Source organism: Moschus berezovskii, chromosome 14 (assembly GCF_049115385.1).
Source record: "Moschus berezovskii isolate FMDL1 chromosome 14, NW_MosBer_1.0, whole genome shotgun sequence".
Classification (NCBI taxonomy): Eukaryota; Metazoa; Chordata; class Mammalia; order Artiodactyla; family Moschidae; genus Moschus; species Moschus berezovskii.
The window spans coordinates 7,588,590-7,612,724 of NC_142473.1; the positions used below are offsets into that span (position 1 = coordinate 7,588,590).

Consider the following 24,135-nt stretch of genomic DNA (forward strand, 5'->3'; position numbering starts at 1 on the left):
CTTCTGCCTCTGTTATTCTACTGTTTGTTCCCTCGAGAGTGTTTCTGATCTCATCTATTGCATTATTCATTGTATATTGACTCTTTTTTATTTCTTCTAAGTCCTTATTAAATCTTTCTTCCATCTTCTCAATCCTTTTCTCCAGCTTATTTAACTCCATTTTGCTTTCAAGATTTTGAATCATTTTCACCATCAAAATTTGAAATTCTTTATCAGGTAAATTCCCTATATCTTCTTCTTTTGTTTGTGTTGGTGGGCAATTATCTTGTTTCTTTACTTGCTGGGTATTTCTCTGCCTCTTCATCTTGCTTATATTGCTTTGCTTGGGGTGGCCTTTCCCTCTTCTTGCAGTTTGTGGAGTTCTCTTTATTATGTCGTTTCTTCGCTGTGTGTGGGGTTGGACGGGTGACTTGTCCGGGTTCCCTGGTTAGGGAAGCACGTGTCAGTGTTCTGGTGGGTGGAGCTGGATTTCTTCTCTCTCCTTTAGAAGACAATGGGCTGCCTTTCTGGGAGCCTGATGTCCTCTGACAGTATTCAGAAGTTGTTTTGTGGACTTTACTCTGCGTTCAAATGTTCTTTTGATGAATTTGTGGGGGGGGGAAAGTGGTCTCGCCGTCTTATCCCTCCGCCATCTTGTTCCTTCCTCCCCAGAACAGTGGATTCTTATATTCCACTTGGTCGTGGAGTATCTCTTCCCAGCTGCTCCAGCAAGGTGCAGCCGCTGTACCTTACCTTGGACGAGGGGTATCTCCTCAAGGCCGCCCCTTCTGCTTTGAATGTGGATCAGCTCCTCTCGGCCCTCCGGTGCCCAAGCAGCCACCGCCTCCTGGACGTGGTACAGCTACTCTCGGCCACCGCCCTAACCCTGGGCGCGGGGTAGCTCATCTCAGCCACGATTCTGCACGTGGTCGGTTGCGCCGGAGCCGGGCGTCTCCCGCGTCTGCGCCTGCGCCGCCGGAGCCGGGCGTCTCCCGCGTCTGCACCTGCGCCGCCGGAGCCGGGCGTCTCCCGCGTCTGCGCCTGCACCGCCGGAGCCGGGCGTCTATTCAGGACTTCTTTGTAGCCTTTTCACAAACTTACATTTTTTTCCCCTAATTCACGATGTTATAAACATCTACTTGTATATACCAAACTTAGAAGTTTACTTTTTCTTTGAAAGAGTATGAATTTTCCATCAAGACCCAAGAAAAATTTCCAAGAACTCTTTTATGTGAGTACGTTGTATTTCATCTTTTTTTTACTGTCCCTCTCCTTTGTCCTTATTGTGACATTATTTTCATATGTCATTTTGGAAATTACAAGCTTGCACATTTGAATATGAGCCATCAACTCTATATAGAATATCAATGACTCCACATGTCAATGACATGTGAAGCTGAATAAGCATTTGAGAAACATGAAAATATTTACAAGACAATTTGCATAACTGGAGACACACCCCTCTTCTTTCTTTTATAAGAATGGTCTTATGTGGGTTGAGAGAAAACTGATGAATGGACAGGGTTTACTTTTCTCTTTCCCATAGTTAATTCTCAGCTCTAATTCCTTGGTTTAAGTGAAGTGACTGTACCCAGCAGGCATTTTATTAGGGCCTATGATTCATGGGGTCACGGAGAGTCCGACACGACTGAGCGACTATACTGAACTGAACTGAACTGATGACTTGTTAGATGACTCATGCGATTTGAGAAAACTAGTTGCTAACAGACGCAGCGTAGTGAACAGTGGACTGTAATGAGGACCACGACTTACGGACCTCATGTTGGCGCTCCCTCCTCCCTGCTGCACTTCTGTCTTGGGGAGCAAAAGCTTCCAGTCAGAAACCTGCGTTCAGTACGAGCCCAGTTATTAACATTCTGTGTGATCTCAGATAAGTTACCCTCAGGCTATCCTCATCTCTGTTTCTTCATTTTATAAAATGATGATCATGGAGCCCCTCCCTGCAGAATTTCTGCATGCATGTCAACTGTATAAATGATGCTTAACTCAGTAATGGGCTTATAAGTTGTTTCACTTAAATGTAGACTGATATTACATTTTATCTTTTATGATGAACAGAATGAAAGAAGTCCTTACTGGTGAAGAATAAGTTTTCTGTATAGTCTTCTTGTTCAGTTCAGTCGCTCAGTCGTGTCTGACTCTCTATGACCCCATGAGTCACAGCACGCCAGGCCTCCCTGTCCATCACCAACTCCCGGAGTTCACTCAAACTCATGTCCATCGAGTCGGTGATGCCATCCAGCCATCTCATCCTCTGTCGTCCCCGTCTCCTCCCGCCCCCAGTCCCTCCTAGCATCAGACTCTTTTTCCTGTGAGTCAACTCGTCGCATGAGGTGGCCAAAGTATTGGAGTTTCAGCTTTAGCATCAGTCCTTCCAATGAACACCCAGGACTGATCTCCTCTAGAATGGACTGGTTGGATCTCCTTGCAGTCCAAGGGACTCTCAAGAGTCTTCTCCAGCACCACAGTTCAAAAGCATCAATGCTTCAGCGATCAGCTTTCTTCACAGTCAAACTCTCACATCCATACATGACCACGGGAAAAACCATAGCCTTGACTAGACAGACCATGGTTAGCAAATTAATGTATCTGCTTTTTAATATGCTATCTAGGTTGGTCATAACTTTCCTTCCAAGAAGTAAGCCTCTTTTAATTTCCTGGCTGCAATCAGCATCTGCAGTGATTTTGGAGCCCAAAAAAATAAAGTCTGACACTGTTTCCCCATCTATTTCCCATGAAGTGATGGGACCAGATGCCATGATCTTTGTTTTCTGAATGTTGAGCTTCAAGCCAAACTTTTCACTCTCCTCTTTTACTTTCATCAAGAGGATTTTAGTTCCTCTTTACTTTCTGCCATAAGGGTATTATCATCTGCATATCTGAGGTTCTTGATATTTCTCCCAGCAATCTTGATTCCAGCTGGTGCTTCTTCCAGCCCAGCATTCCTCATGATGTACTCTGCATATAAGTTAATTAAGCAGGGTGACAATATACAACGTTGACATACTCCTTTTCCTATTTGAAACCAGTCTGTTGTTCCATGACCAGTTCTAACTGTTGCTTCCTGACCTGCATACAGGTTTCTCAAGAGACTTCAGCAGCACATATACTAAAACTGGAACGATACAGAGAAGACCCCTGCGCAAGAATGACACGCAAATAGTCTTCTTGTAGATATATGTAAATTTGCATGTGGTATCAGTGTTTGAGGTAACAAGCAACTGATTTACAAGGTATTTTTGAACATTACCACCTGTTTTCAGTGAGGCATAGCACTCAGAGACTTAGAACATTTCTTTGGAGAAGTTTTTGTATAGTTCAGTTCAGTCGCTTAGTTGTGTCCTACTCTGCAACTTCATGGACTATAGCACTCCAGGCTTCCCTGTCCTTCACCAACTCCCGGAGCTTGCTCAAACTCATGTCCATAGAGTCGCTGAAGCCATCCCACCATCTCACCCTCTGCTGTCCCTTTCTCCTCCTGCCTTCAATCTTTCCCTGTATCAGGGGCTTTTCCAAAGAGTCAATTCTTCACATCTGGTGGCCAGAGTATTAGAGCTTCAGCCTAAGCATCAGTTCTTCCAATGATTATTCATGACTGATTTCCTTTAGGATGGACTAGTTAGATCTCCTTGCAGTCCACCAACACCACAGTTTAAAAGCATCAGTTTTTCGGTGCTCAGTTTTCTTTTTGTTCCAACTCTCACATTCTTACATGACTACTGGAAAAACCATAGCTTTGACTAGACAGACCTTTGTTGGCAAAGTAATGTTTCTGCTTTTTAATACGCTGTCTAGGTTGGTCATAGCCTTTCTTCCGAGGAGTGACTGTCTTTTAATTTCATGGCTGCAGTCACCATCTGCAGTGATTTTGGAGCCCAAGAAAATAGTCTGTCACTATTTCCCTTGTTTCCCCATCTATTTGCCCTGAATTGATGGGACTAGATGCCATGCTCTTTGTTTTTTGAATATTGAGTTTTAAATCAGCTTTTTCACTCTCTTTTTTCACCTTCATCAGGATGCTCCTCAGTTCTCTTCACTTTCTACCATAAGGGTGGTGTCATCTGCATATCTGAGGTTATTGATATTTCTCCCATCAATCTTGATTGCAGCTTGTGCTTCATCCAGTCCAGTGTTTCTCATAATGTACTCTGCATAGAAGTTAAATAAGCAGGGTAACAATATACAGCCTGATGTCCTCCTTTCCCAATAAGGAATCAGTCCATTGTTCCATGTCCATTTCTGTTACTTCTTGACCTGCATACCAATTTCTCAGGAGGCAGTTAAGGTATTCCCATATCTTGAAGAATTTTCCACAGTTTTTTTGTGATCCACACTGTCAAAGGCTTTGGTATAGTCAATAAAACAGAAGTAGATGTTTTCTGGAAATCTCTTGCTTTTTCACTGATCCAATGGATGTTGGCAATTTGATCTCTGGTTCCTCTGTCTTTTCTAAAACCAACCTGAACATCTGGAAGTTCTTGGTTCACGTACTGTTGAAGCCTTGCTTGGAGAATTTTGAGCATTACTTTGCTAGCTTGTGAGATGAGTGCAATTGTGTGGTAGTTTGAGTATTCTTTGGCATTGCCTTTCTTTGGGATTGTCATGAAAACTGACGTTTCCAGTCCTGTGGCCTCTACTGAATTTTCTAAATTTGCTGGCATATTGAGTGCAGCACTTTCACAGCATCATATTTTAGGACTTGAAATAGCTCAAGTGGAATTCTATCACCTCCACTAGCTTTGTTTGTACCTAAGGCTTGCTTGACTTCACATCCCAGGATGTCTGGCTCTAGGTGAGTGACCAGAGCCATGAGGTTATCTGGGTCATGAAGATCTTTTTTGTACAGTTCTTCTGTGTATTCTTGACACCTTTTTGTAATATCTTCTGCTTCTGTTAGGTGCAGTCCTTTTCTGTCTTTTATTGTGCCCATCTTTGCATGAAATGTTCCCTTGGTATTTCTAATTTTCTTGAATAATCACCTTGTGATTATTCAAGTTCTAACCATATAGTGCATCTCCTTGTAGGCTGTCTAGTCACATCACTTCTCCTTAACATAACTGGAGTTTTATGCCTTTTGGAGGATTTTAAGTCATTGGATAAACTGTACCATGGTTTTTTCCTCCCATAATTATATCTGACACCAGTCCCATATGCTAATGTGCCTAGTTACAAAAGATAGCTTGAATTGTTTTCCAAGTCATTAAATACTGACCACTCTTGAATTAGGCAGCAGATCCGTGGTCCCAGAATCCTCTACAGAATAAGACATTTGTAAGAGATGCTTTTTGAATGACTGCTTGATGATAAGTATTGAATGAAAGAGCATATGTACCTTTTATGTATCCTGTTTCATTCCAAGCTGAGTGCCTTGTGTTTTGTAGCGTCTGAAAATGTTTATTGAATGAGTAAATGGATTTTGGAGACATTAGTAACTGTAATTCCCATTGCTTCTTCCTTTTCTAAAGGCTACTTTTTTATCTTTCCTGAAATGACTTATTGACATCTATTTATTTGTGGCTTTGCTAGGTCTTTGTTGCTATGAGGTCTCTTCTCTAATTGTGTGCACAGACTTCTCACTGCAGTGGCTCCTCTTGTTGCAGAGCATGGGCTCTAGGGCATGAGGTTTCAAGTTGTGGCCCCTGGGCTCAGTAGTTCTGGGCTCTAGAGCACAGGCTCAACAGTCGTGACTCTCTGGCTTTGTTGCTCTGGGACATGTGGGATCTTCGTGGATCAGAGATCAAACCCGTGTCTCTTGCATTGTCAGGGGATCCTTTACCAATGAGCCACCAGGGAAACCCTACCCATTGTTTCTTTGTCATTCTCGGATGAAATCAAGTTGAATAAATACATCACTCACATTTTTTTATTATTCATTACCATTTGCTTTTAAGTTACACAATAAATTTAGTGTATTCCATTTGCAGTTTTCCTATCACTCCTAATATTTTGACCAATACCCATATTAGAGTAGCTATAGATAAGAGAACTTCTTTTGTCTTTTTTTCTTTTACAACCATATAATCTTTTTTTTGCAGGAAAAATAAGATAGTTATTGAACATTTAGATTCTTGAGCAAGTGCTTAGGGAAAACTGAAATTGTGACTCATTTTATAACTTCAATTAGTAATTTTAGATTGAAATTATTTTTCAAGGTACCCATTATAAAAACTTAACTGCAGTAATAACTGGAGTTTTAGAACCTAATGTTAGATTCTTTAAGTGCCTTAGTAATTCTCTTGGGAAATGCTTAGGCACATCTGCAGATTGTATTACTTTTTCCAGGCCACTGGGGGAGTGTTGAATGAGTTATTGTTTCAAAGTATGGGTTGTGAAATAATCTGCTTCAGAACTAATAGAGCTAACTCACATTTTTATCTTTTCATATATCAGTAAGCAGGATTTCATATCTAGTGCTAAATACATGAGGAGATAAATTTGATACTAGAGTTTGTAGGATGCTTCCTTCTAAAGACTGGAGCTGTATATCTGGTCTTTGCAAACATTACCAGTAATGGAGATTGCGTGTGCAAGTGTTCATTATAGAGATGATAGGCTTTTCTGTGGAATGTGTTTTTATAGGCAGAATCTTAAAGGAAAATGGTGAGAATATTTCTTACATATCAAATCTGCTTCAACTATGAAAATTAAATCTTTTTCTCTTTCTCCTCCTCTCAGTTTCTTTGCCTTTTTTGTTTTTCATCTCCAAGCAGTCAGTGATGATGTGACAAAAATAGATATTGTAATAGGAATTGTAGGTGTGGATGGAGCAGTCTTGCTGTGAATGAAAACAGGAGCTTGTAAGTCTCCCACCAGCCTCCTTTTTATAGGGTCCATATTAGAGTTGAGGGGGTGGCCACTGCAGTGGGAAGAGTTATTTTAAATAGTCAAAATCTTTTCTGTTCCTAATTTTCATGTAATTCTCTATCACCTCCTGCATGCACTGTCATAGGTGCTGGATATACAACATTTCAGAAATATCTACTTCTTGCAATCATGGAGATTGTAGTTTAGTTAGATGACAAAAAGCAAACAAAAAATGAATAAATATACTGAAATAAAAGAGTAGTGGGATTAACTGAGGTTATGTGGGTTGTCAGACAAGATATAGGAGGGTGTAATATTTGAACTGAGATCTGAAGAGTAAGAAGAGGTGAGTGAGGTTAACAAGAGAGGGAAGATATTTCAAGGTAGAAGAATCTACAAGAAAAAGAAATATTAACTAGGAATAATCTTGATGCTTTTGAGTAACTGACAGGGCACCAATCTGGCTGGTGTGCTGTGAGCTGGCAGGAGAATTAGAAACCTAGGCAGGAGACAGTTCAGTTCAGTCAGTTATGTCTGACTCTTTGCCCCATGGACTGCAGCACGCCAGACTCCCTGTCCATCACCAACTCCCAGAGGAAGAGAGATCATGCAAAATTTTGTGGGCGTGTTTAGGAATTCTAACTTTGTTTTCAGTTTAGTAGAATGTTTTCAGTTCAGTTCAGTCGCTCAGTCGTGTCCGACTCTTTGCGACCCCATGAATCACAGCACGCCAGGCCTCCCTGTCCATCACCAACTCCCGGAGTTCACTCAAACTCATGTCCATAGAGTCGGTGATGCCATCCAGCCATCTCATTCTCTGTCGTCCCCGTCTCCTCCCACGCCCAATCCCTCCCAGCATCAGAGTCTTTTCCAGTGAGTCAACTCGTCGCATGAGGTGGCCAAAGTATTGGAGTTTCCGAACTTTAAAAAGGAGGGTGACATGATGTACTTTTTAAGACTGTTACTCAACAGTGTGACTTGGAAGGGGGGAGGTGCATGCAGAAAGCAGCCAGGAGACTATTGCCTTTGTGCATGTAAAGGAGGATGTCACGGCTGAAGCTTTGCTAGTACAGATGGAGAAAGTAAGACTGAAAAAAAGAATGTGTGGATATAGGTGTAGGTAACATACTGGATGAGATTTGGCAAACAATTGCATGAGGAAGGTGAGAGAGAAGGGAGATGTCAGCACTGAAGATTAGATTCATGCTATTTACTGAACAGGAAGACTTGCTTTGAGGGGGAAGGTGAAGAGTTCAATTTAGAAAAATGTATATCTGAGATGCTTGCATCTCAAGTAGGTTTGGGGATATGTTATCCTGGTCCTCAGGTATAAATTTTGGCATTCTTGGCACAGAAATTATGTTGTGTGGGTGAGGCAACCTAAGAAGACTATATGTAGAGAGAGAGAGAGAAGGAGCCAGGACTGATGACCAAGGAATCCAACATTGAGAGCTGGGTTAGAGGAAGAAGAGCCAGCAAGCACTACTAAAGGATGGCTGTGGGAAGTCAAGAGAGGTGAGCAGGTGGTCAAGAAGCTGAGCTGAGTCAATGACCAAGATGACGTCAAGATAGGGGTGGCTGACGTGCCAAATGCTGCTGGGAAGGTTGGGAATCCAGCAATCAAAGCAGGTCCAATCACATCTAACAACATGAACTTAGGTAACTCCTCAAAGGTTTTCTTTTTCTCTGAAAATCAGTTGAGGAATTGAGACGTGGCAGTCGCTGAAGGAGATGGTGAGAATAAGAGGGTTTTTTTTTTTTTTTAATATGGGAGATGTTAGAATGAAAAGAGGGAGGTTAACCCACACAGCAAAGTCCTTGCAAAGAGAATTAAATAATGAGAGTCAGAGGCACATGAGGGCTTGGACTTTATTAGGAAAGGAGAAAGAGAAGATGGGTGGAGACCCATAACATTTTATAATTTGGTGATGTAATTAGGTAAGGGGTGAAAGGGTCTGGGAGGTTTGAGGAAGAAAAAAGCAAGCTTACTAAGAGAATATTATGAAAAGTGTACCCATATAAGAGCCTTCACTTCACCCATTTGAGAACTGCTCCACAGAATCTTGATTTGTAAAGCTGGTAAAAGAAGAGACGTTTTGTTTCGCGGCGAGGAGGAGGAACATTGTTTTGCCCTTTCAGTTTTCTTGGCATTGCTGGGGTAGCCCCAGAGGAACTCTCGGGCTCCAGAGCTCTTCATTTGAAAACACTGACACTGGGGAAAATGTTCCTGGCAAGGCATACAAAATTCTCAGTGAAAATCAAATTCTGGAAGAGCTGCTGGCTTGTGAAACTCAGAAGCATTTAAGTTTCAACTGACAGAAAGCAAGGTGAATGCCTGTACCTGGGACGTGGGCGACCACAGAGTGGGGAAGAGAGTCACTCAGAATGCGCCGGGAAAGGAACCGAGACAAACTCCATCCACTTTACAATTCTGTAGTAGATTGAATTTGCTTTTTCTAAGCGACTGTTTAATGTCAGAGGAAGATGTTGGCCCTGGCATGTTTTCAGCCCACCTGTGGAGTGACTCATTCTCTCCTTGGGTCAACCTTAAAAACATGAGAGAGGATGAGAATGCAGGACACGTTTTTTAAATCCCAAGATGATCTTGTTTTGTTTTTTACCATAACCAGTATTGATTTTCTACTACTTAAGTAATTCAACACATTTGTCTTGTCAGAAAAAGCTAACACCAGTGAAGTACTTTTTATGAAAAGGGGATTATGTTTCTCAAAATTTTTACAATAATTACTTATGCATGTACCAGTGATATGATTTTCTTTCAGGAAGATTAGACTTAGCGTTTTGTTTTTTTGTTTTTTTCTGAAGAAATGTTTAGTTATAAGAAAAGGTATTAGTTTTATTTTTCCTTATGATAAAGCTGTAAGTATTAATTATAAAAAGCATGTCCTTCAGCAGTGACGTTTTCTAATCTGTGAGGAAAGCTATTATTTATGGCTTGTCATTCTAACTGATTTTAAAATGGTGAAAATAATAAGTTTGACGTCTGTTTTGCTGTTTTTGTACTTAGTGGTTCAGGAAAGTGCACCATCCCCAGGGCTCTGCTGGCTATGAGCACAGGTACTTTTCTCTTTTGTAAAATGCAAGTTATAAAATCTCCTTTCTCACAAGGTTCGTTCTATGAATTCAATGAGTTGGTATACCCAAAACACCTAGCTATTGCCTGGTAAACAGTAACCATAGTTACTGAATAGTTGGTGAATAGTTTAGACACATGAAGAAGCTACAGAACCCACTGGGAAGCCACATGATATTGATGAAAACTCTGCCTTTGAGTCAGACTTCTAGGGATTCAAATTCTGGTGCTGTCATGTATCAGCTGTGTGATCTTGGGAACATCACCTTGCTGTCTGAGCCTTGGCTTAATCTTACTAACGGTGACCCCTGTTTTTCTCTAAGCTGTATCTTTTTTCATCCCTAAATTAGCAATAGTCATTCTTCCTTCACTGGGCTGATGTGATGCTTATGTGGGATGTTGTGTAGAAAATATATGGAAAAACATCACATGTAAGGTTTGTTTGATAGTTGCTGGGGATGCTTATATAAGTCAGCCTCTCCTTTACTGCCGGCCAGATTTGCTTCCATCCTGACAGATATGACTGTAGTTATTTCTGACAGCTTATTCATTTCTCACAGTCTGTTGCACCTACAAGTCTCAAAATATTAGATCATTTTTGCAACGGGGTATAGATTTTAGAACAAGTCAAAATCAAAATTATGAAGCCATTAATTATATAATGGTGATTGTCATCTTGTTTTATATAAGCAGCATAGGCTTTATTCTAAAGTGCATAAAACATAACTCCTAAGGAGTAAGTCTTAGCTTACTTATCTTTCAAGGGCAATCTTGGGACCCTTTCAGCAGCTGTGAAAACTGACTCATTTAAGACAACCTGGTAGCCTACCTCCAGCAAGTGTACAGTACCATCTCCCTGAGTGTTGTTTTGGCAGTGAATCAAATGTGAATCAGCTTAGGATACATACCCTAGAGCCTGTAAGCTCAGTGACACTGGGCTAAGTGTTTCCTGTGACTAGCTCTATCTGGGTCATGTAAAAATAGAGAAGGGCTGAATTTGGAAATGTATGGAATGGAGGACATGTCTCTCCTTTAGATATCAATTAAGGATGTTATGGTATCTATGTCTTGAAAGGAATTCATAGAATCTATAGTTTAATACTGTATATATATACATATATTTATATACTATGTATATCCTTTCTTAAGAAGGGAAAAGCAATTAACATGATTTTAATTTTTAAATATGTTTAACTGAAAAACCACTTATAAAACTATTTCTACGCTATGCTTAAACACATATAAGCAAGCCTGATTTTGGCTGAAGACTGTCAGAGAGTATTTTAATTTACAGTGCTCCTTTCTTTCCACACCTGAGGCATCAGCTCTATATCTGTGGAAATTACACTGTTTCAGCTGGCTTAGAGGCCCTAGGGAAAGCTTTAGGATTTTGACATTAGACCCGCTGTTTTGCCCAAGGGGTTTCTGAGAGACTAGTCACGGGCCAAGTTACTACATCTGTTTTAAAGCCTTAATATAAGCTCCGTCATGGTCACAGTGACTGCTGCAACTTCCACAGGCACAGTTCCTGGGTGAGACCCAGCAGATCAATAAAGTGCACATTCCAGGCAGTTGGAGGAAGGTGCTGGCTTAGCCGTGGGCCTGCCTCAGAAATGTGACACAAGCAGCAAGAGTAGTTTATTCCATTTAGATGTCTTTGTCCATTGCAGGAAAATGTTCTTGAAACATTATGTCTTAAAAATAGTGCTATGGGTTTTTTCTTTTCAATTAAAGCAAAATTTTCCACAACGGTTTGTTCTGCTATACCTATGTCTTAAAAGGAATTCATAGTTGAATTCAAAGTTTAATACTGTGTGTATATGTATGTATGTATATATATATATATATATGATATACTATGTATATCCTTTTTTAAGAAGGGAAAGGCACTGACTGAGTACTAAAAGTTATTTAACTAATGTTGAATTTTAATTGGAAAATTTGAAACCACAAACCCAACTGTGAAAATGGAAAAATCAATTTTTGTAAGATTCATAACTTGTTACTGCTGGTGTCGTAATGGTTCCAAATTTGGTTGGAATGGTTCCACATATGGTTCCAAATGTTTTGAGGGGAAAAAAGAGAGGAAATATTTAAGATGTCTTTTTCTTTTCTACCTTCCACACTGTCTTTTGAAGAAGAGATGACACTGCAATCAATCTAAAATTATAGTTTGGATTGATAGAAACATTAGTAGCTTGTCAATATTGATCTTAACTAATTTGGGGCAGAGATTTGTATTAAGATGTTCTACTCTCTATTGTCTGAATCTCAGGCAGGGAAACTGACTCTTAAATCTCTGTATCTAGAGAGTGGATGACTCAAAGAGAATCTGTACTAGTTCTGTGTCCTTTGCTATGATAAGTATGTTACTGATAATTTGTATTAATTTTGTTGTAACAGCTAGATTATGCATCAAAATATCAGGGAGGCTTTTATTAAAGCATTCTTTGGTAAATTCTTAAAGTTAAGAAACCCGCGTCTTCTGGTAGGAAGTAAATACAATTTCAAGTCTCAGTGCTGTCATTGGTTGGCCAGTCACAGACATGTGTCTTCACCTTGCCAAGACTTACTTCTACAAAGGTTTTTTCCATGAGGATTGGTGAGGATCAATTGATGTGATTCTTGCAGTAGCACTTTGTAAACTCTAAATTCTGAGCTGCTATGACTAAAGTTCTATGTGATTTTTATTTTATTCTTGCAATTGAATTTTTACTTTGTATAAACGGGATTTCCAACTCAAAACTGCTTAGAAAAAGGCATAATCTCCTGCACTTAGAATGCTGTGTGTGTGTGTGTGTCTCAGTCATGTCCAACTCTTTGCAACCTCATGGACTGTAGCCCACCAGGTTCCTCTGTCCTTGGGATTCTCCAGGAAAGAAAACTGGAGTGGATTGTCATTCCCTTATCCAGGGGATCTTCCCAACCCAGGGATCAAACCCAGGTCTCCTTCATTGCAGGTGGATTCTTTACCATCTGAGCCAACAGGAAAGTCAAGAATGCTGTGGTCGTCTCTTAACCATTGCTTAACAGTGTTGCTTTCAATTATTTTAGCTTTGACAGTGCAAAGGCTGCCTCCTAGGGATTCAAGCTCTGAATCCCTCTGAATCAAGCTCAGAAGAGAGAAGACGTTCTTTTGACTCTTCTTTTTCTAGTCCTTGGGGTTCCAAATCCATTGTAAATTAATTTCTTGATGCTCAAGCTCATTTTTTATCACCTATTCACATTGTTCCTATATTTCAGGGTCCTGTTCAAAACCTCATCTTTCATGAAATACTCTCAGTGACTCCAAAGTCTATCACCTACTTCATGTTTGAAGACAGTCTTGGATTCCCAGTTTATGACTTGGGGATGCATATTTTTTTACTCTCCAGTGTTAGCTTTTGGATTTCCTTAAATACAGTTCATGGGGTTTCAAAGAGTTGGACACAACTGAGCATGCACACTCAAAGATAGAGGTAACTAATTCTTTTGTGTCTCTTCTCAATGGATGTTTTTCCCTATAGCTCTTTATTCTGCTTTGATGCTTATGCTTTGAATGTGATGTAGCTAATGGGCAGTTGCACTTTAAGCACTTTCCTCGATATAGAGGGAGGACTCTTGCATCAGTGAGTACTAGGAGTGCTTTCCTGTCTGAGAGAGTGATCTGGCTGCTCTGATATCACATAGCCTCACTCTTCCTCAATGACGATGTGGCTGACTCAGTTGTTCATCCAAGAAAATCTAAACATTCTCTGTCACTGTTCCCTGTGAGTGCTTCCAACAGTTGCCGCTTTGTTGGAGCAGTCTGCCTTCCCTTCTCCCAGAGAGAAGGCATCTGTTATTCAGGCAACCCTGAATAACAAGTTATATTGATAGTATCCAGAAAAAGGGTTCAAACTCAAGAGTTTTCAGTTGGAATGTCATTTAAAAAACATGATATCCCTTAAATTTCAGAAATCTTTTATGTGATATATCTATGTGTCCATGCATTTACACTTTGTGTTATTCTAGATGATGGAGGTTTTAAATATGAAAAAATGAATCTAGTACTTGGAAGTAATTGTTAAGCAGTAAACAAATAAGTGAAATTGACCTGCATTGTGTTGTGGTTTATATAACACTCACCTTTGGAGGACTTTCAGTAGGACAGAATACACATTATTATTTAATGAAATGTAGCTATACATTTGTAAAATTGCCTGTGTACATGTGTGCACAAGAATGCACCTGCCAGAGCAGGAGATGTAAGAGACATGGGTTCAGTTCCTGGGTCAAGAAGATGCCCTGGAGAAGGGCATGGCAACTGACTCCAGTATTCTTTCCTGGAGAACCCCATGGACAGGGGAGCCTGGCGGGCTTCAGTCCATAGGGTCGCAAAGAGTTGGACACAACTGAAGTGACTTAGCATGCATGAGTGTACGTATATGTGAGAAGGCAAACTGAGCACCCACCATGCACAAGTGTTTGCACGAGCTGCAAGTAGCTCAGAAGTAAACTAGACACAGGCTTTGCCGTAAAGGAACTCAGTCTACTCACTTGCTTATTTGAATATAGCCAAGAGGCAGTTGTTAGCACAATGTGAGGGAAGCACAGAAAAAAGAAAACAACTGACTAATTCTGTGGAAGAAAGAGATGTCTTCACAAATAATGTGAAGCTTCAGTTTCCTTTAGGTGGATAAATAAGGTTTCACTTTTTTTCAAGAGTAATGTGTGAAAAGCTATACAACATTTTCAGAGAATAATTTCTTCAGTCTGACTGAACCAGGGAATATGTAAGAAGCCCCATCGTATAATTTAATTATTAAGTAGCCCAGGCCTCCCTGCCTTTTATTCCAAATAAAAGCTGTGTAGGTCTCTTTTTAACAGGTAACTAATAATTTACCTCCTTGAAGCATAACACCAAGTCATTAGCCAAACACCCAAATGGAATCAAAGTTTGTGTTGGGGATAAAATATTTAAAAAATTGTCCCTGGACATACTGAACCAAAGACTGTACTGAATCGTTGTTCAGGAAAAGATGTGGAAGTGATGGTGAGCAAATAGTAATCTGTGGGTAAATGGATTTGCCTTTGGATTCTGTGTGGTCATAATCTGATAATCTAGGAATAGATTTTGTTTTCTAATACCATGTGTTAGATTTGAGGTATGTTGAAAAGACAAATGGAAAAAAGAACCTTAATAGTTGAGATGCAAAAAGAAAATTGCTTTCTCTCTTTCTGTCTGTCTTTCTCCCAACTAAATGATGGTCACTGCATTATAAGATGAAGTCTACCATTCTAACTTTGTGTTTATAATTTATTCTTGAAGGATTTAGATAATACCTCTCCCATGACTTGGAATCTGTTATAGGAACATTCCTTGGCACTCAAGGAACACTCTAATTATCTGTTAATGATACTGAGGCATCTCTGTTTATATCTGGGTCTAAATATATATACCTCAGTTTTTACTTCAATAAAATAATTTTGTTTATATAGTATCCTCTAGGGGAATTGAGCAAGATGAGTATCTGTAAAAAGTGAGTATTATTACCCTACTTGAGTGATATGTTTGCCTAGAGTTAACATCCTTTGGTCTGACTCTGCCATGTTTATCTCTAACTGAGGTATCAACAACATGGAGAAGAAAATGGAATCATTGAATATTTGTGCATTCCTACTTATAAAACTTGTTATAAAACTGCTTTAAAAATCTATACTTAGTTAATGCCGGGTCAAGCTATTATACTTTATTTGGAGGCTATTATCAAAAATCTCCCAAAAAACAAAAGCCCAGGACCAGATGGCTTCACAGGAGAATTCTATCAAACATTTAGAGGAGAGCCAATGCCTATCCTTCTAAAACTCTTTAAAAAAATTGCAGAGGAAGGAATACTTCCAAACTCATTCTATGAGGCCACCATTACTCTGATACCAAAACCAGACAAAGACACCACACAAAAAGAAAACTACAGGCCAGTATCACTGATGAACATAGATGCAAAAATCCTCAACAAAATTTTAGCAAACAGAAGTCAGCAACACATCAAAACGCTCATACACCATAATCAAGTTGGGTTTATTCCATGAATGCAACCATTCTTCAATATACACAAATCAATCAATGAGATATACCATATTAACAAATTAAAAGATAAAAATCATATGATAATCTCAGTAGATGCAGAAAAAGCCTGTGACAAAATTCAGCACCTATTTATGGTTAAAACTCTTCAATGAATGGGCATAGAAGGAACCTACCTCAACATAATAAAGGCCATATATGCTAAGCCTGCTGCTGCTACTGCTAAGTCACTTCAGTCGTGTCCGACTCTGTGTGACCCCATAGACGGCAGTCCACCAGGCTCCCCCGTCCCTGGGATTCTCCAGGCAAGAACACTGGAGTGGGTTGCCATTTCCTACATTTGCCTACAACAAGCATTATTCTCAATGGTGAAAAACTGAAAGCATTCCCCCTAAGGTCAGGAACAAGACAAGGGTGTCCACTTTCACCACTATTATTCAACATAGTTTTGGAAGTTCTAGCTACAGCAATCAGAGGAGAAGAAGAAGAAATAAAAGGAATTCAGATGGGAAAAGAACTAAATCTCTCCCTGTTTGCAGATTACATGATGCTGTACACAGAAAACCCTAAAGATAGTATCAGAAAATTGCTAGAGCTAATCAGTGAATTTAGCAAAGTTGCAAGATACAAAATCAACACAAATCACTTGCATGTCTATATACTGCTGCTGCTGCTGCTAAGTCGCTTCAGTCATGTCCGACTCTGTGTGACCCCATAGACGGCAGCCCACCAGGCTCCGCCATTCCTGGGATTCTCCAGGCAAGAACACTGGAGTGGGTTGCCATTTCCTTTTTCAATGCATGAAAGTGAAAAGTGAAAGTGAAGTCTCTCAGTCATGTCCAACTCTTCGCGACCTCATGGACTTGCAACCCACCAGGCTTCTCCGTCCATGGGATTTTCCAGGCAAGAGTACTGGAGTGGGGTGTCATTGCCTTCTCCATTTCTATATACTAACAATGAAAAATCAAAGAGAAACTAAGAAATCAATGCCATTCACCATTGCAACATAAATAATTAAATATCTAGGAATAAACTTATGTAAGGAGACAAGAGAACTGTATACAGAAAATTATAAGACAGTAATGAAAGAAATCAAAGATGACATAAACAAATGGAGAGATATTCCATGTTCCTGGGTATGAAGAATCAATATTGTGAAAATGACTATACTACCAAATGCAATGTACAGATTCAATACAATCCCTATCAGATTACCAATGGCATTTTTCACAGAACTATACAAAAATTTTCACAATTCATATGGAAACACAAAAGACCCCATAGATAAAGCAGTCTTGAGAAAGAAGAATGGTGCTGGAAGAATCAACCTTCCTGACTTCAGATTATACTACAAAGTTACAGCCCTCAAGACAGTATGGTACTGGCATAAAAACAGAAATCTAGACCAGTGGAACAAGATAGAAAGCCAAGAAATAACTCATGCACCTATGGGTACCTTATTTTTGACAAAGGAGGCAACAATATGCAATGGGGCAAAGATAGCCTCTTCAATAGATGGTGCTGGGAAAACTGGACAGCTAGCATGTAGTTCAGTTCAGTCGATCAGTTGTGTCTGACTCTTTGCAACCCCATGAATCACAGCGCCTCCCTGTCCATCACCAACTCCCGGAGTTCACTCAAACTCATGTCCATAGAGTTGGTGATGCCATCCAGCCATCTCATTCTCTGTCGTCCCCGTTTCCTCCCACCCCTAATCCCTCCTAGCATCAGAGTCTTTTCCATGTCACCTTGTCACATGACATTGCCAAAGTATTGGAGTTTCAGCTTTAGCATCAGTCCTTCCAATGAACACCCAGGATTGATCTCCTCTAGAATGAACTGGTTGGATCTCCTTGCAGTCCAAGGGACTCTCAAGAGTCTTCTCCAGCACCACAGTTCAAAAGCATCAATTCTTCGGCAATCAGCTTTCTTCACAGTCCAACTCTCACATCTATACATGACCACGGGAAAAACCATAGCCTTGACTAGACGGACCTTTGTTGGCAAAGTAATGTCTCTGCTTTTTAATATGCTATCTAGGTTGGTCATAACTTTCCTTCCAAGGAGTAAGCGTCTTTTAATTTCCTGGCTGCAATCAGCATCTGCAGTGATTTTAGAGCCCCCCAAAATAAAGTCTGACACTGTTTCCACTGTTTCCCCATCTATTTCCCATGAAGTGATGGGACCAGATGCCATGATCTTTGTTTTCTGAATGTTGAGCTTCAAGCCAACCTTTTCACTCTCCTCTTTCACTTTCATCAAGAGGCTTTTGAGTTCCTCTTCACTTTCTGCCATAAGGGTGGTGTCATCTGCATATCTGAGGTTATTGATATTTCTCCCAGCAATCTTGATTCCAGCTTGTGCTTCTTCCAGCCCAGCGTTCCTCATAATGTACTCTGCATATAAGTTAAATAAGCATGGTGACAATATACAGCCTTGACACACTCCTTTTCCTATTTGGAACCAGTCTGTTGTTCCATGTCTAGTTCTAACTGTTGCTTCCTGCATACAGGTTTCTCAAGAGGCAGGTCAGGTGGTCTGGGATTCCCATCTCTTTCAGAATGTTCCACAGTTTATTGTGATCCACACAGTCAAAGGCTTTGGAATAGTCAATGAAGCAGAAATAAATGCTTTTCTAGAACTCTCTTGCTTTCTCCATGATCCAGCGGATGTTGGCAATTTGATCTCTGGTGCCTCTGCCTTTTCTAAAACCTGCTTGAACATCTGGGAGTTCACGGTTCACATATTGCTGAAGCCTGGCTTGGAGAATTTTGAGCATGACATTATGCTGAGTTAAATCAAAAAGTCTGTCACAAAGAGTGAAGTAAGTCAGAAAGAGAAAAAGAAATATCGTATATTGATGCATATATGTGGAATCTAGGAAAATGGTATAATTTTACAGGAGTGTAGATGCAGACATAGAGAACAGATGGGTGGACATGGTAGGGGTGAAATGAATTGGGAGATTGGGATTGATGTGTGTGCACTGCTGTGTATAAAACAAATAGCTAGTGGAAATACGCTGTATACCACGGGGTGCTCAGCTCAGTGCTCTGTGGGGACCCAGATGGGTGGGGTGGGGCAGGGTAGGGAAGCCCATCAGGGAGGTGGTGTGTACACACAGGCGATTCACTTCATTTACAGCAGAAACTAACAATATTGTAGCAAGTATACCCCAGTGAAAAAGAAACAGCTTATGTGACATTATAGAAAACATGCCCCTGGCTTCCAGGGAGCTTAGTGTGTGTGTTTGAGGGGGGGTGATAGAACAGTTCTGTAATGACGGTGATGGTGGTTACACGAATCTACACATGTGATAAAACCTAATAGAAATACATACCAAAAAAATAGTAAAACTGGTGAAATCTGAGCAAGGTTTGATTTTAAGTTAATAGTATTCTAACAACACAGATTTCTTTGGAAATGTACTATGGTATGTAAATAAGCAAAGGGGAAGGGTACCATATGGCTCAGACGGTAAAGAATCTGCCTGCAATGCAGGACACCTGGGTTTGATCCCTTGGTTGGGAAGATCCTCTGGAGAAGGGAATGGCAACCCATTCCAGTATTCTTACCTGGAGAATCCCATGGACAGAGAAGCCTGGTGGGCTACAGTCCATGGGGTCACAAAGAGTCAGACACGACTGAATGACTAACACACACACTATATATTTTGCATATATATATTATCAGTATTATATATTATTTAATATGTTATATAATATAAAATATGTTGTTTGTCGGAGAAGGCAATGGCAAGCCACTCCAGTACTCTTGCCTAGAAAATCCCATGGATGGAGGAGCCTGGTAGGCTGCAGTCCATGGGGTCGCTAAGGGTCGGACACGACTGAGCCACTTCACTTTCACTTTTTCCTTTCACACATTGGAGAAGGAAATGGCAACCCACTCCAGTGTTCTTGCCTGGAGAATCCCAGGGACGGGGGAGCCTGGTGGGCTTCCGTCTAAGGGGTCACACAGAGTCGGACACGACTGAAGTGACTCAGCAGCAGCAGCAGCGTGTTGTTTGTATTATATTTCTTTTTCTTTTTTAAAGAGTGTGAAGGAGCTCATAGGAAAAAAAAAAATGGAGAAACATTATCATGAATAAATCTAAGACCTTCCTGACTTTAGACCCTTCCTCCTTCTATTTACTACATTTCAGCCGCACTCCTCTTTCTTCTCTTCCTTCGATATCTGGCGCTCAGGGCTTTGTGTCAGCCCTGGCTTCTCCCTGGAAATCACGCCCCAGATCTCTTCAGCGCTGCTTCTGTCTGTGCTTCAGTCTCAGCGTACGCATCATTTTAGTGGAAAGCGCTCCCCTGACTGTGCAGCATGGAGCAGCTGCTCAGTCATGCTCTGTGCCCTCCACTCTGATTGTTACCCTAATGCTTTCCACCCCCTGACATTTCTTATTTATGTATCGGTTTGTTGCCCATGAGCTGGGCTGTGAGCTCATGAGTGCAAGCCTCTTCTCTGAGCTTTCACTGCTGTTCCCAGTGCATCAAATACTTGAAATAGCATAGGAACTAAATACATCCTTGCTCAGCGAATGCACTGCTACATACAGGTTCTTCTTCACTGTCACATCAGAGTTTGAAGCTGCAGTTTGTTCACATGCAGCTCTCAGTCTGAAGGGTTCATTTAGTCAGTTTTCAGGTATTTGACTGCTTTTCATAACCTGAATGTGAAATCTTGACCTTTTTGGCACCTTCAGAATTTTCAGTGTAGTTTTGAGACACATTAAAGAATTCCAAAGCTATAACTGCATTCTCTCTTGTAAAACCAGAAAAATACAACACAAATGCCTGTCAAGCAGTCTTTATAAATTGAGAATACTTTGGAGGATGGATTACAGGAGAGCAGGACCAAAGTCACCATATGGAGATGATCATACTGGTTAGATTCCTAATCAGGGTCAAGAACCTAGAATTCTGTAGAAATATATTAATTTTAGAATATTGTCAATTAGATTTTTAGAAAAAGCTATGTGGGGGTAATAACATGTATCTATGTATCACATTTTATGGTTGTTAACAATTATATGGCCACCTCATGCGACGAGTTGACTCACTGGAAAAGACTCTGATGCTGGGAAAGGTTGGGGGCGGGAGGAGAAGGGGACAACAGAGAATGAGATGGCTGGATGGCATCACCGACTCTGTGGACATGAGTTTGAGTGTACTCCGGGAGTTGGTGATGGACAGGGAGGCCTGGCGTGCTGTGATTCATGGGGTCGCGGAGAGTCGGACACGACTGAGCGACTGAACTGAACTGAACTGATTAAATTTATGGGTTTTGTTTTCTACATTGTGACTGTAACTATATATACTTGGCAGAAAACACAAGTACTTTGAAAATCTGGAAAATTTTCATTACAAAAAATCTGGTGGTTGAATAACACATTTTTTCTTTGATGTATAAATCATTTGGTCCTACTTCTAGTTTCAGAATCTAGTGACTAATTATAAAAGACAGCATATTCTATTGCTGTCAATGAATTTGTCTTTTATTCCAGTGCTGGTTTAGTGAGTAATGAATTTGAAATAATATACATTAATTAATGATCTTAATTTATGTAACAGTCCTAATGGAAATAATTTAATAATTTCCATGCAACAATAAATTTATACAGTTAAGTTCACATCTGTCTAGTCAGTCTCAACAGGGTCACAACTCACATGCCTGGTATCAGGCAAGTTTCTTTTGATGTTGACTGTAATAAACACTCTACCTTTGGAAACTGAGACAAACTACAGCTTAAAATTGAGTCAATGCAGTCATTGTTGACCTATGTTGAATTAGAACTGAATTGTGGTTATTCAGGATATTTCCTGACTAGATCCTTTTCTTTAAATTTTTATATCTAGCAGGACTTTGGGAAAGTTACCTTTCTCCATCCCAAACCATCTGTTGATAATACTCAAATTTGAGTACCATGGGGGAGTACCATGGAGGTCTACCATTTTCTACTTTTGTGGGTACAATTTTTTACATCCTACATCTGGAGTCAAGGATTAAAAAAAAAAAAAAGTGTTCCCTTAAAAGTAGAAAATGGTAGACCTCCATGCTACTCAAATTCGATAATTGGAGTTCAGTGCTTCCCAGGTGGTTCAGTGGTAAAGAATCCACTTGCCAATTCAGGAGATGCAGGAGATATGGGTTTGATCTCTGAGTTGGAAAGATCCCCTGGAGGAGGAAATGGCAACCCACTCCAGTATTCTTGCCTGAAACATCCCATGGACAGAGGAGCCTGGCAGTCTAGAGCCCATGGAGCTGCCGAGAGTCAGACATGACTGAACACATGTGTGACTGTGAGCTGGAGTTCCAGTATTCGTGAACATGTAGCTTAGTAAAATAAAGGTCACATAGCAAAACACTTTGCCCAGAGCAACTGAATGTAATAATTCGTTAGAGTATATGAATATATTATTGGTTTCTGAAAAAGAAAAGCAATTTCAATTTTATTATTAATATTAGTATTATTAATATTAATCCAGAGAACGGGAACAAGATTTAGCAAATAAAAATACAGGACATTCAGATGGTATTAGTCAAGGTTTCCCAGATGAACAGAACCAACAGGGTATATTTACATATAAAGAGAGTTGTGAGGAACTGGCTTATATGATTATGAAAGCCAAGACATCCCAAGATCTATAGACAGTTGGCAAGCTGGAGACACAAGAAAACCAACAGTGTGGTCCCAGTGTCAGTCTGAAAGCTTGATGTCTAAAAACAGCCCGTGTTTCAGTTTGCATCTGAAAAGACCAATGTCTTCAGCCCTAAAACAACTGAATAGCAGTGCCTTCAGCACGAAGACAGGCAAAAGATGCTCCCACTTACTTACTAGCTGGAGTGCCAGCATTTATGCTCTCTTTAGGCCTTCAACTGATTGGATGGGGCTACCCACATTAGGGCAGGCAATCTGCTTTGTTCATTTTTTTAGTATAAATATATCCCATGCGATATTCAGAATACAATTAAATAATTACTTATGACTTGTCTGAAATTCCAATTTAACTGTCCTATATTTTATCTAAAACTGCTGGATGCTGGATTACATTGTGTTCCTTCTTCTCAAAGTGGATGGACTGATTTGTTTGAGTGGCAGAATGTCAGCTAATGTATGAAACTCAGAACAATATGATACACTTCCTGCACTGTCTGTGTTTCATTTGAGGATGCATTTGAAGATTTTGCAGTTTTCCAAGATTTTGTCATATGCATACTCTAATTAAATAAACACAATCCAGGTTTTCTATGTTGAAACAATAGCATATTTTGTTTGTTTGTTTGTTTTTGGTTCTGTGAAAGCCTAGAGAATAGACAAATTTTCTGTTCAGTTCACTTCAATTCAGTCACTCAGTCATGCCTGACTCTTTGCAACCCTATGAACCACAGTGTACCACGCCTCCCTGTCCATCACCAACTCCCAGAGTTCACCCAAACTCATGTGCATTGAGTCAGTGATGCCATCCAACCATCTCATTCTCTGTAATCCCCTTCTCCTCCTGCTTTCAGTCTTTCCCAGAATCAAGGTCTTTTCAAATGAGTCAGCTTTTTGCATCAGGTGGCCAAACTACTGGAGTTTCAGCTTCAACGTCAATCCTTCCAATGAACACCCAGGACTGATCTCCCTTAGGATGGATTGGTTGGATCTCCTTGCAGTCCAAGAGACTCTCAAGAGTCTTCTCCAACACCCCAGTTCAAAAGCATCAATTCTTCAGCACTCAGCTTTCTTCACAGTCCAACTCTCACATCCATACATGACCACTGGAATAACCATAGCCTTGACTTGACGAACCTTGGTTGGCAAAGTAATGTCTCTGCTTTTTAATATGCTGTCTAGGTTGGTCATAACTCTCCTTCCAAGGAGTAAGCATCTTTTAATTTCATGGCTGCAATCACCATCTGCAGTGATTTTTTGGAGCCCCCCAAAATAAAGTTAGCCACTGTTTCCCCACCTATTAGCCATGAAGTGATGGGACTGGATGCCATGATCTTAGTTTTCTGAATGTTGAGCTTTAAGCCAAATTTTTCACTCTCCTCTTTCACTTTCATCCAGAGGCTCTTTAGTTCTTCTTCACTTTCTGCCATAAGGGTGGTGTCATCTGCATATCTGAGGTTATTGATATATCTCCTGGCAGTCTTGACTCCAGCAGCCCAGCGTTCCTCATGATGTACTCTGCAT

The 24,135-nt window shown here is 40.3% G+C and overlaps 1 protein-coding gene and 1 pseudogene across 2 annotated transcripts in view; both read left to right on the forward strand.

Moving 5' to 3' along the window:
- The window catches only part of PDGFD (platelet derived growth factor D), a 279,429-nt gene that overhangs the window by 66,180 nt on the left and 189,114 nt on the right, over window positions 1–24,135 (forward strand). The gene's annotated exons all lie outside the window — the stretch shown is intronic.
- On the forward strand, window positions 3,089–3,180 carry LOC129554971 (U6 spliceosomal RNA; annotated as a pseudogene).